This window comes from Mus caroli, chromosome 10 (genome assembly GCF_900094665.2).
Source record: "Mus caroli chromosome 10, CAROLI_EIJ_v1.1, whole genome shotgun sequence".
NCBI lineage: Eukaryota > Metazoa > Chordata > Mammalia > Rodentia > Muridae > Mus > Mus caroli.
This window is the reverse complement of record NC_034579.1, coordinates 91,599,888-91,614,259: the sequence shown is the minus strand read 5'-3', so window position 1 is coordinate 91,614,259 and position 14,372 is coordinate 91,599,888. Positions and strand designations below refer to the sequence as shown.

The following is a 14,372-nucleotide window of genomic DNA, read 5'->3' as shown; positions in this document are numbered from 1 at the left end:
AGTTTTAGTCCCTTCTTATCCACTTACTGCTCAACTCTGTCACTGACCTTTCATTTTTGGGACTATACAGTAAATGCTTTAGAATATCTAAACAGGGAAGTTGCCCGGGTGGCTTGTGCTGTAAGATCGAGATTCGACAAATGGGACCTCATAAAATTGCAAAGCTTCTGTAAGGCAAAAGAAACTGTCAATAAGACAAAACGGCCACCAACAGATTGGGAAAGGATCTTTACCTATCCTAAATCAGATAGGGGACTAATATCCAATATATATAAAGAACCCAAGAAGGTGGACTCCAGAAAATCAAATAACCCCATTAAAAAATAGGGCTCAGAGCTAAACAAAGAATTCTCACCTGATGAATACTGAATGGCTGAGAAGCACCTGAAAAAATGTTCAGCATCCTTAATCATCAGGGAAATGCAAATCAAAACAACCGTGAGATTCCACCTCACACCAGTCAGAACGGCTAAGATCAAAAATTCAGGTGACAAGAGATGCTGGTGAGGATGTGGAGAAAGAGGAACACTCCTCCATTTTTGGTGGGATTACAAGCTTGTACAACCACTCTGGAAATCAGACTAGTGGTTCCTCAGAAAATTGGACATAGTACTACTGGAGAATCCCGCAATACCTCTCCTGGGCATATATCCAGAAGATGTTCCAACTGGTCAGAAGGACGCATGCTCCACTATGTTCATAGCAGCCTTATTTATCATAGCCAGAAGCTGGAAAGAACCCAGATGCCCCTCAGAAGAGGAATGGATACAGAAAATGTGGTAATTTACACAATGGAGTACTACTCAGCTATTAAAAAGAATGAATTTATGAAATTCCTAGGCAAATGGTTGGACCTGGAGGTCATCATCCTGAGTGAGGTAACCCAATCACAAAAGAACTCACACAATATATACTCACTGATAAGTGGATATTAGCCCAGAAACTTAGAATACCCAATATATAAGATACAATTTGTGAAACACATGAAACTCAAGAAGAAGGACGACCAAAGCATGGATACTTTGCCCCTTCTTAGAATTGGGAACAAAACACCCATGGAAGGAGTTACAGAGACAAAGTTTGGAGCTGAGATGAAAGGATAGACCATCTAGAGACTGCCATATCTGGGGATCCATCCCATAATCAGCTTCCAAACGCTGACACCATTGAATACACTAACAAGATTTTGCTGAAAGGACCCAGATATAGCTGTCTCTTGTGAGACTATGCCGTGGCCTAGCAAACAGAGAAGTGGATGCTCACAGTCAGCTATTGGATGGATCACAGNGCCCCCAATGGAGGAGCTAGAGAAAGTACCCAAGGAGGTAAAGGGATCTGCAACCCTATAGGTGGAACAACAATATGAACTAACCAGTACCCCCTAGAGCTCGGGTCTCTAGCTGCATATGTATCAGAAGATGGCCTAGTTGGCCATCAGTGGAAATAGAGGCCCATTGGTCATGCAAACTTTATATGCCTCAGTACAGGGGAACGCCAGTGCCAAGAAGTGGAAGTGGGTGGGTGAGGGAGTGGGTGGGGGAGCATGTGGGGGACTTTTGGGATAGCATTGGAAATGTAAATGCAATAAATACCTAGTAAAAAATGGGAACCCCCCCAAAAAAGAATATCTAAACGGCCTCTAGCTTATACAAAACCTTAAGATGAAAATAATATCTGAGATCGTTAATAGAGATATTGCTGCCTATCTGATGACCCGATGTCTCAATCAATGTATTTGAGAAGTGCTTTGATTTGTGATGCTTTAATTATTTAAAATACAAAATGTATTTCCTAGAATAAGTAAAGAAACTTCTACACAAACTACTGGTTGATTATAAACACCAGAGAATACAGTATTTTGTTTACAACTTCAGAGAAACAATGTATGATGTGAAGGGCAGGGAGCATATTTCATGTTTTGAAATCTCTCAGTTATAGTATATAGTGACAAAAATGTCATTTACGATAAAATTTTTACATGTACCAGTTTCCGAGAAGAATAAAAAATCTAGCACCATCATTTATTCCTTAGTATAAAGGAAATATTTCTGAAAAAAATCTATCCTTAGAAGATGTGGTCATTGTTCAATTTTCACAGAATTTACTTATGTGGCTTTACACTACAATGGGAGAGGGGATGGAGAAAGGACTGGGGATGGAGTGGTGGATTTAGGATGAGGTGTGTGCAGGTACAGAAAAGATGGCCAGCTGGACATGAGAATGAATGAACAATTGCAACTGATGGGAGTGGGGAGGCAGGCGGCATCTCCAGGACATGACAGAGACATGGCATAGGGGAGGCACGCAAGAATCAATACGGGTGGCCTTAGCAGTGATGCACATCCCTAGGGATATGTAACTTACTGAGGACTACCTAGACAGGAATACCAGTGGAGAAATAGGGACACCAACCCACCCACAACACTGTTCACCCAAAATGTATCCATGTCTACAAGAAATGCAGGGACTGGGCATGAAGTAGAGACTGAAGGAATGGAGAGACAATAACTGGCCCAACTTGACCCATCCCATGGGCAAGCAACAATACCTAACACGATGAAAATATTTGGTAATTCTTGCAAACAGGAGTACATCATGGCTGCCCTCTGAGAAGCTCTATCCTGCACCTGAATCAGAAGGATGCAGAGGCCCACAGCCAAGCACTGGATGGAGCTTGGGGACTCTTATGGAAGAATTGGGGAAAGGCTTGCTGGCCCTGAAGGGGATAGGAACTCCACAGGAAGTCCAAGAGTCAACTAACCTGAATCATTGTGGCTATCAGAGACTGAACCACTAATCAAAAAGCATACACAGGCTGGACCTAGACAAAAGCCACTTCACCCCACCCACATGCTCACAAACCCCTACCTCACATATATAGCAATGTGCAGCTTGGTTTTCATGTAGGTCCTGAACAACAGAGACAGGTATTATCCCAAAAGTTGTCTGTATGTGGCATGTGTTCTTCTACCTGGGCTGCCTTGTCTGGAATCAGTGGTAGAGGATGTGCTCAGCCTGGAAGAAACTTAATGTGCAATATGTCAAGGTCAGAGGATACCCACAGAGGGCCTGTCAGCGAAGAAGGGCAGGAAGAACAGGGGAAATAATTGTGGAAAGGGGTGTCTGGGAGGGAGCAATGATTGGGATGTAAAGTGAATAAATAAAAGAAAATCAACATAGAGTGTAAGGCAAATACAGCACATTGTGTATCTAGATGGAGGCTAACCAGACTTTTAATCTTTGAATCTAGGTTGAATTTAAAGAATTGGAATGAGTATATTGAAATATCATGTCAAGAAGAAACAAAACATCTTAATTTCCCCCAAGGTAAGAAGATGTTTATAGGTTCCAGATGACAGTAGAAGAATTGCAAAATCATCCCCCTTGTGTGTATGTGTGTGTGTGTGTGTGTGTGTGTGTGTGTGTGTGTGTGTATGTGTGTGTTGTGTGTGTGTGCTTTATTTAACTATTTATCTAGGCATGGCATTTATATTATCAATATATCAGGCCACATGAGTTCAGATGCTAAGATTCCTGCATCTGAAATGCTATTGTGCTCCACTGCTTACAAAATTGAGTACTACAGCTGACTACACTTCCCATAATCCTTCTCTGATTTCATTCCACTCAGCTAGCTCATTTTTTCTCCCTCCTGAGAATCTGACAGGCCAAGGAGAATTCTGATTTCAAAGGGATGCTTAGAATCTGTACTGATGCCATCTAGAAATGTAAATGCTCAGTGTCACACTGCTAAGGGGAGAAAGGTAAGACGATTTATTATAGGTTTTTATAGTTTTTTTTTAAGCATTTGAAGAAACAGTGTCTTATTTTGAACTGTCTTTGTCACTTAATTTTTGTTCCATCTCTGAAAATCAAACTGCAAAAAAAAATCATTTGGCAATATTACTGTTATGTGAATTTCAAATGTGACATTAATATGATTACAAAGAAAGAGAAATCTCCCTTAAGACCTCCAAGGTCTCTGAATGCAACTAAGTCAATTGGAAAATAAGCTTTGCACAAATGAATGATCTACTAGACAAAAAAACCAAAACTATTATATGTGCCATCATATTAACATAACGAAAGATGATCTTAAGTTAATTAGTGGCTTACTAGCTTCATAAGTAACACAGGCAAGTATATATTAATAACTGATTCTCAAATAATTTCCTGTTAGAAAGCATTTTTCACACTTTTCCAAATGAACTTAAACCAAAAATATATTAAGGAAATCTCAATGAATTACAACAAAATTCATTACTGTGTTAATATCTTTAAAAACTGATACTTACTATTAGTGGATTAATCCTGTTTCCTAAATAGTATGGAGAGTGGTTCTGTCTTAATCATGTGCATTGAAAGACTCTCCTTAACTGCCTCTGTCTGGGATTGACCTAAAACCAGTGTATGGATATATGGCATGTATGAGGTTTATAGAGTTGCAAATTATTAAACCATTTTTTTTACCAATTAGCACAGTTTCTCTGAAAATACAATTTTGCCTAGTAGAAATAAAAGAGAATTTGATCTATTAATCTACAAATTACATGCAAAAGACTTACAGAGAACAGCACTCTGAAATTGCACAACTGTCTAGTGTGTGGTCATTTTCTCTTCTGTCCCTTCTCTCAAAGCATGGAGAAGAAATTTCTTAAAACATAATCCAGGAAGAGAGACTATTAAACAATGAAAGCCACAAAGATAGCCTGAGGTGCTCAAGACCATGTCACCTCTCCAGTTATGCAGAAAACTTTAGATTTATGTTTAATGTCCTTTTCATGTTTCTACTCTGACTCTGACATTGTACAAAATTAATAGCCTTATTAATTAACCCAGATTAATTATAAATATTTCTCAATCAAGATGTAGCTCTTCCAACTTCTAATTGGAGAATCTTGTCTTTATGAAGTCTCATGCACCTGGAAAGAGACCAGAGTGGCGCTCGCTCTTAATGGTCTGCACTGATTTAGCTTCAATGTGCTATATATACAACTTTGTCACTCTACTAAGAGTTTCAATATATTTTTTCTGCTTAAACTGTAGCAATGCCTTCAATACCAGGTTCTAGCTACATACATTTCTCAGTACCTTCGTATACTCATCCTACTTCAACAATGATTAATAAATTACTAATAATAAATGCCTAGTATTTTTCTTAGAAACTTTGTTGAATGTGTCCCACTAAAGCATTTAACGTGAGGAATTAGTTAGTTGGAAGAGGGGGTTATAATAACACAACTTAAGCTGCTTTCCAGTGTTTCCACAGGTAAAATTAAACCAAATCTGGGATTTTGTGTTCAGAACCCCTATTACTAACCTTTTGCTATGCTTCAGTCCCTGTTATATCCCAACATTTGTAAAATTGACTCTATCCCTTCTCTAAACTTACTGAAGAAACTTATCTGAGGGTCTTATCCACTGCCATTGGTCTTGTGTTCTATGTTTGTAACTTCACCCTAAGCTTCACTCTTAGATAATGTTATTTTCTATCTGGATAATTACCTTTCATTGAATGTCTTCCCACTTGACCCAGCTATTTCACCCCCCTCCCCAATCAATCAAAGTAGTTTAAATTACCATTGTGCACATCATAGAGGAAACAAAAGCCAATAAATATATTTCATTAATATGGGAAAGACACAAGTAATTGATTGTAAAATATAGTATGTCGTCATCATTACTTGAGGATATTTTTTTTGTTGTTCTGAAGAATATGTTTGCTGCCAGGAGTGTTTCCTATGCCAAATATTTCACCAACAATAGTTTTCCAGAAGATATTTATTCACTTTCTGACTACCTCTAGCCTGTGTCTGAATTCTTTAAGAGCATCTAAATTTACTTCTAATGTCAAGGTCTGCTGATGTATTCATGGATCATGGAACTAGGGTAGCAATCAATTTGCATTGAATGGAGGACCCTTTTTTATTTGAAGCAAAGGAATAGTTGTGTTGATGTTGCTCCTGTATCAGGAATGGATGGCTCCAGCCTACTCTTCCCTTCTTCCCATGCTCTTGCTTACTTTCTCTTTCTATCTGAGGCCATCTTTGCTCTTGAATTTAATCCTGACTCGGCTGTGATACTAAGTGAGAATCCTGGGAAAAAGTTATAGATTCACTAAAGGCCTATCCATAAATATCATGTGTTATTCTTTTCCTTTTCCCAAATCTCTAACTTCAAAAGCTAATTTTTTTTTCTGCTTTGGATTGATATTGGTAGTCTATAGAATTACTAAATGGACAGAACATCAAAGGAGTGAAGATTCTTCTCTGGCCCATAGGCTGTCTTGTCCGGCTTGTCTGGCTTGTCTGGTTTGGCTGCTTTGCCTGTGTTGGCTCATAGATGAATTGTTTGCCATTCTTTATGTTAGGCAATAACATCTATGTAGTTACTATGCTGTGATGATTCATTTTTGTCATCTTGTCTAAAGTAGAGTCACCAAGGAAGAGGAATCTCAAGTATGAATTTGTCTCCATTACATTGGCCTTTGAATATGTCTGTGGAACATTCTTTTGATCATAGATTGATGTAGGGAGCCAAAGGCCAGTGTGGAAGATGTGGACTTTGTGTGTATGAGAAGCATAATGTTTAAGCCTTTTTAATGTCTGCCTCCGAGTTTCTCCCTTGAGTTTCTACTTTGGCTTGCTTGGCTCAATAATGTTTTTTTTTTTTTATTAGGCATTTAAATATCAAGGACCGAGAAACAAAAGCTATGACATTGAAATAGATACTGGCCCACATAGGCTTCAGGTAAAGGATTTTCATGGCAAAGTTAACACTATCTTATGACAATTGGAAAAATGAAGGAAAGCTAAACATATTCAATTCTGATGCATTGCTATATCAAGATGCCAACATACCTTTCATATCTTTTTGAATGTCCTAAAACACAGACACACACATAACACATACACAAACACACACACACACACACACACACACACACAGAGAGAGAGAGAGAGAGAGAGAGAGAGAGAGAGAGAGAGAGAGTTTCATTCTGTATCTACCCTGGCCTAAAAAACTATTCCTCTTTCTTTGCCTTAGAACCCACATCAGTGTTACTATCTAACATATACTCCACTTCAGGTATCATTTGATTTGAACATTTGCAAGTCAGCTAAATTCCAACTGCCTTATGTGATGTCCAGGTATGGAAAACAGTCACATGCCTTGCCTGGCTAGTTAGCAGACTGCAGCTGGATCTAACATTCTTATTCTCTTCCACCTTTAAATAGTCAGCTTGATTCATTAGCTTGAGCACTCATAGAATTCAGAAGGAATACCAAGTTCCTCTTTCTGAAGCCATTCTGGGTGTCTACCCTCCACTACCCTTGGTTTAGAAAAGGAGTAAGAAGGACTGTCATTTCCTCTTTCAAAGGCATTCTGCCCATCCTGGGTGTGATCTCCAGAATATGGCCAATTTTGCTGCCTATGAATCAACATCAATGCTATCTGCTTTCAGTTATCAGAGTTTTTTTTTAACTCCAGATTTTACTCCCATCTCAGTCCACCCTCTGACTGTTCAACATCCCATACCTCCTCCTTGCTCCCCACCCCCAATCTCCATAAGAATGTCCCCACTCCCCACCACCCCTGACCTCTAAACACCCGGGGACCTCCATCTCTTGAGGGTTAGGTGCATCTTCTCTGACTAAGCCTGCTGTTGGAGGCCTCATATCAGCTGGTGTATGTTGCCTGTTTAGTGCTCTAGTATCTGATAAATCTTGGGAGTCCAGGTTAATTGAGACTGCTGTTCCTCCTACAGGGTCTTCCTCCTCCTCAGTTTCTTCCAGATTTCCCCTAGTTCAACCACAAGGGTTAGCAGATTCTTTCCACCAGTGGGGTGCAAATATCTGCATCTGACTCTTTTCAGCTGCTTGTTGGGACTTTCAGATGTCAGTCATGATAGGTCCCTTTTTTGTGAGCTCCCCATAGCCTTCGTAATAGTGTTAGGTCTTGGGGCATACCCTTGAGCTCGATCTCACTTTGGGCTTGTCACTGGACCTTCTTTTCCTCAGACTTCTCCCCATTTCCATCCCTGCAATTCTTTCAGACAGGAACAATAATGGGCCAGAATTTTGACTGTGGGATGGCAACCCCATCCCGCACTTGATGCCCTGTCTTTCTGCTGGAGGTGGGCTCTAAAAGTTCCCTCTCCCCAATATAGGGAATTTAATCTGAGGTCTTTCTCTTTGAGTCCTGAGAGTCTCTCACCTTCCATGTCTCTGGTACATACTGGAGGGTCCCCCCCAACCTCCTACCTCCTGAGGTTGCCTGTTTCCATTCTTTCTGCTGGCCCTCAGGGTTTCAGTCCTTTTCCCTGACCCAATACCAGATCATTTTTCCCTCTCCACCACCCCCATCTTATTTCCCTTCCAGATTCCTCCCTCCCTCCCCATTTGTGGTTGCTTTCTTCTCCCTAACAAGTGGAACTGAGGCATCTTCACTTGGGCCTTTCAGATTGTTGACCTTTTGAGCTCTGTTGGTTGAATCTTGGGTATTCAGAACTTTTTTTGTAGCTAATATACACTTATTAGTGAGTATGTACCATGCATGTCTTTTTGGATCTGATTTACCTCACTCGGGATGTATTGTTTTAAAGTCCATATTGAAAAAAAAATAAAAGAATATATTTCAACAGCTGTTGTTTTCAACTCTAAGAAGAAAAGTAAATTGAAGAATGGTGTAAAATCTAAGCACCATTCTTTATAAACCAGATCATATCCTCATCACCATGAGTAAGACTTATCATCACCCAGGTAATAATAAATACATAAAAATGAAGCAATTTGACACAGATGGCTGATCAAGAGATTTTAAAAGCCCTCTGAGAGATCCCCTTTGCCAATAATGACTGAAGTTGTTAACAAGATTGAAGGGAGCAGATATATGGTATGGAATGGCAGGGAGCTGTAATACTTTTAGACCAAAGAAACAATGAGAAAGCAAAAAGTTTCTGTCTTGGTAGGCTTCTTGTATATTCTTGCATTCTGAGTATAGATAAATTCCTTTTAACAGCATCTTACACAAAGAATACAGAAACCTGCCAGACTGATCATAACAGCTGCTGGAGAACATTTGCCAGAAAAAGAGTCAATAGAATACAAGCTGTGAAAAGACATACCTATCCATTTGTCTTCAGGATAACCTAGTATCCATGGAGAGGTACACAAGATTATAGTTCAGATATGAGATAGAAGTTTTCTGAAGGGGATGATTCTGATGCTAAGGTCTCGTTCCCCAATTGGTTCTTGATTTGTCAGTAAAGAAAGCAGAGGACCAATTGCTAGGTGAAATGTATAGGTAAGGGAAGCAGGGAGATAAGGAAGATAAGGGAGCAGCAAGGAAGAAGGGAGGAGTTTCTGCCATGCTTTGAAGAGATAACACAGCAATCATGTGAGATCTCTTGGGGAGCAGGAGCCTGCGGCCATTAATACAGGCAGGTGGCCAAGGATGCTTGACAGAGGCTAGGTGGGACTAGTTAATAAGTTTAGGGCATGTAGAGAGATGGAGATAACAAATTGGTAATGGCATGCTTTTCCAGGCAGAAGTTATCTGTGCCCAAAAATTGTGCCAAGAAGACAATTTTTAAAGTAACAAACTGTATGTGTGTGTCTTTTATCCATGGATTCAAGGGAAGCTGAGAAGGGGCTGGTAGTATGGTCACCTCTGGAGCTAAAGTCAGGTAGAGCAAAAGAGAAGTCAGGTGGGAAGATGGTAGCTCGACTGGTACTAGAGCAAATGGTGGTAGGGTAGCGATAAAACTACACACAAGTTTTTAACTGGCATATAGTAACAGTTAACAAGCAAAACTAAATTACCAGAGAATTATGGAATCTTTAAAAGAAATTCTTTTAAACACAAAATTTGGGTTGGTACAGAAGAAAGATCACCTTTTTTTTTTTTAATATCACAGATGTGAGACTACTTGAAATACTGGCTACAGCTTATTAGTTTAGCACATTCTTTTCTCAATAGTGTGTTATTGCTCAAGTGTCCCTAGTGCTCAAAGAGTGTATGCACTTGATGGTGGGTGAATAAAATGCTTTTCATACCAGGTGACAGCTGAGAACAACAAGAAAATAGAAGCCAACTTTTATATTCTAGGCATAGTCAGTCTGTAACCCAAATGCACTTTCATTGGATGAGCTCCATACATATTCACGAATACCTTCTATTCAGTGTCAACAAAAGAATACTGAAATTTTACATCGGGGCTTCCAAGATTCTCCCTTATCAAAGAATCAGGCAGGTTTGGAATCTACAACAAACTCTGCAGTTGAAGACCACTTTTCATGGTCAAATTGACCTGTAGCAAAGAATACAGAGACCATTCTTCTCAGGCAGTGAGATGGTGAGAAACTTCTTTAATATGTGGTCAGTGGTGGACAATTCTGAAGAAGGGCCAGGTAAAGTTGCTGTGTGAAACCTGGAGATCAACAGAGATAGGAAAGCACTCTACAAATGCAAAACTTTTGGTGTCCTGTTCACATACCAGACTGCCTTTAAGTTTTACATCTAGCTGTCTTTACCCAGATAGCAATGTAAGGAAAAAGGAGACTCACAGAGATAAAAGATGCAGGAATCGAGACTTTAAAAATATTATTATTATTTTACACCCCATATTGCATTCCCTGCACCCCCTCATCCACCCTCAGTCTGCTCTACATCCCACACCTCCTCCCTACCCCACCCTGAATCCATGTGGACACCCCACATAACCCCTACACTCCCTGGGGCCTCCAGTCTCTTGAGGGTTAGATACTTTTAAAGGAACAGAATCAAAATCTTAACAGGTTCTGATGGGAGGCATGGAAACATTACTCACTGTGGAGTTGGCCATAGTCAGGCACGGCTCGCCATCATCAGCACAAACTAACCAAGAGAATCTTCACAATGGCCTTCTAAAAATACGTTTTGCCTCCTCACCTTCCCCAACATTTTGATTTCCTCCCAACTTTTGTTTAGAAAAATCTATCTATGACATCAAAAAGGTTAAGGGAAGACTCTATGAATGCTAAGATATGTTGCCTAATGGTTCCACGGCCCATTATTCTGATGAAAGAAGATCTATGGTGCGTGATTTTGAAATACAAACTTTGATTTGTTAGGTTAAGATTTATACATTAACTTTCTTTCTTCATTTTCAATCACCTTTAGTAATCTCAACTTTTTTAGAAAAAAAAAATCCTTTTGTTGTGTTAAATTAAAATACAGACAAGTAAATAAACTTTTTTTCTTGTTTTACCAGAAAGATATAGCAAATGTTTAAATGTGAAGGAAATGCCAAAAAACATATTAAGTATAACTGATCTATCTTGAAACATAGAGCATAAACTAGTAGTTTCTGCTTGTGCACAGCTTGGGTCCAGAGATGGAAGGAGTCATCTCTCTTGGCTCCAGTCCCCTTGAAATGGATTCATTTTGGATTTCTGTCACTAAGCAGTATTTGGCCATTCCCATTCTGAGTAACAAATGGTTAACATGAATGTCAAATAGAGTCACCCTTAGATTGACACTAGATTTGCCATTGACATTAGTCCCCTCAATTCATACTTTGAAGTAGGCAGTAGAATTTGTGTTATTTGTATCCTCTACTTAAAATAAAAGGTTCTTATGAGTAGCCTTTCCTATCTTGAAATGAGAAAAAAAAAGCTCTTATAGTGAAATATATCTTGGGAAATTAGAGAAAAGTAGCAAGATGTTTGTTGTTGTATTTACCATACCTTAGAACTAACACTTAAACTAGTATTTTGTAGTTTTACACTCCTTTTTAACTCATTCAGTGAAGAATATTAGATTTTCTCCCAACTTATATGTTAAGTCAATTTTTATATGGACTCAGCATCAAAGACAAACATGTAATAAACATGGAAGTAAGTTTAATTCTGTTAGTGAAATGTTATAAATAAATAAATTAAAAAAACATGAGAGAGAGAGAGAGAATAGTAAACAGTTGTTCATCTACAGTATCAGGATAGTCCCACTTAAATTTAAGTTAGAGTTTAAATAACATACAGTCTTGACATCCATTAGAAACACACCCCCCCTATATAAAATGAAGAGGTTCTGTTAGAACTGTCTAGTGTCTCTTCCAAATGTGAACATATAAGATCACTTGTAGTTGGAAATAACTTAAAACTACCACTAAAGCTGATAACTGAAAGATGAATCTTGTTCACTATTGTCCTATTCCTCAATCCATTTTGAAATCCCTGTTCAAAGCATTCCATTTTAGAATTCTATACAAGCATGTTTAAATATGAACTACTTTCAAGCTAAAAATGATACTTGAAATTCTTATCTACCCATGTGGGTAGGTACATTTACAAGTTGTAATTAAGGGACCTGGTGACATGGATTAGTAGTTAAAGATAATGGCTATGAAAGTGTACAGATCTCAGTCTAAATCCTTAGCATCGACAAAAAGTCAGTAGCAGCAAACATTCCTCCATCACCAGCAGTTTAGGAGGCAGAGACGTGACAGCAGGGGCTAGCTAGACCTCAGCGCCACATTAGGTTCAGCAGAAGGTCCAGTATAAAAGAAGTGAATCTGAGAGTGATAACAGCACTCGGCAATTTCCTTTGACCCCTTCCCAAGACTCCACATAGAATACATACACATATAGTTCCTATATACATGTACAAAAGCAAAGAACTAAGTTTAAAAAAACCAATAAATTAGAAAGTTATGATGGAAAAATTGAAAGCAAGGATTTTATCGTTTTCTTAGTATGCCATAGGCAGTAATTAGTGTAGAGGTATCCATTATAATCAAGGAGCTGTCAAATAACTACTGATTGAATAAATCAGTGCATACAATTCATGGCAGTAAAAAATATGTTTGTGAAAAAAAATACTAGCTCCATATTGACATGTACCATCCCATCTAGTCAAATATGGACACAAGGTATCCTTGACACTGCCTCTACCCCAGACTGTAGACTTAACACAGCATTTAGTTATGTGAACCCCCACAATTCAGCCTTTATTTATACTAAAATGAAAGCATTTTATGTTTGTGCTGGCCAGTAGCTGATGCAGTTTCCTCAAAATTAGCCTCTCAATGCCCATTCAGAGTCTCATTACTCCAAGTGGAAATGTTGAATCTGTTGTTTGCATGTAACTATCTTTTCTGTTCTAAGTCAGTTTGCCATTTTTACCTTGCTCCAGGTGCAGCACGAGTAGTGTTTAAGAAAGATATTTTAATGCAGACTCAAAACTCAAGGGTCAAGAGAAAGTCAGACCCTTATATTGAAGGGCAAGACACATCTGAGACCATCGGTGTAGGCCTCTCAGAGAGAGATGCAGAAAGTAGCACATGTCCAAGTATGAATATGGACTCCTTGAATGAGGTCATGACTCATTTTTGGTGGTTGTTTTGTTTCATTGTTATTATGGTTTTACAATTGTCAAATATAGAATTTTTGTGGGGTGTTAGATTATTATCTTTGAAAGGTTGCTAAGAAACCTAAATGAGATTGCCAAATGTTCTGGACAGGTACAGGATAGAGTTATAATTGATAAGATAAAAGTTTAGTTTCAGAAATAAAAGAAGATAGGATATCTTTACTGTGAAGAAAAAGAAGAAAGGGGAAAAGAAAAAGGAGGAGGAGGAGGAAGAGGAGGAGGAGGAGGAGGAAGAGAAGGAGGATAAAAGTGTTGTTGTAAATCCCCATGCAATCTTTGAGGAAAGCATTAGCTTGTGAGCATTCAAGCCTAGTTTATTGAACTAGTTATATGAACATTCAGGTCTAGTTTATTGTGACTTTAACAAAATCTGTCCACCTATGAAACCTATGGACTGTATACCAACAGCCTTTACAGCAAAAGTCACTAATAATGCTGGAATTCTCTCATCACAAGAAATTTAGTCATACTCTTAGGTTAGTGACTCTTTTCATGTCTCATGTTCCCATAATTACTCTGGTGGACACATACTCATTTCATAGCCCATCTGTATAGTTAAGGGTACAAATACAGGAGTTGGTACTCTCCATCATGTTGGTTTAGGCACCAAACAGATCATTTGTCTTAGCAACAAGTGCTTTTGTGCATTTGTCTTAGTAACAAGGAGCTACCTTACAGGTATTAACTGTGATGTTATTATTCATCAGCCAATGTAAGTAGGCAATTGGTTATAAATTTGGGAATAGCAGGAGGATATTCAATAAAGATATGAATCTGGGGAATCATTATTGTTCTTATTTCAAAATGGACAGGATTGACTCACAATAGAATTGATTGTCAGCAAAACCTGATTCAGGTACAGAGCTGTGACTGTCTTTGAATTTGTTTGTTGGTTTGTTTGTTTGTTTTGTTTTGTTTTTTGAGACAGGTTTTCTCTGTATAGCCCTGGCTGTCCTGGAACT

At 38.7% G+C, this 14,372-nt stretch overlaps 1 long non-coding RNA gene across 1 annotated transcript in view; it reads left to right on the top strand.

Annotated features, from left to right (window-relative positions):
• Positions 1-3,684: 3,684 nt before the first annotated feature.
• Positions 3,685-14,372, top strand: part of LOC115032127 — a 131,896-nt gene continuing 121,208 nt past the window's right edge. The window contains exon 1 of the long non-coding RNA XR_003837759.1: positions 3,685-3,764. This is a non-coding gene — a long non-coding RNA (uncharacterized LOC115032127). The remainder of the gene's footprint in view (positions 3,765-14,372) is intronic.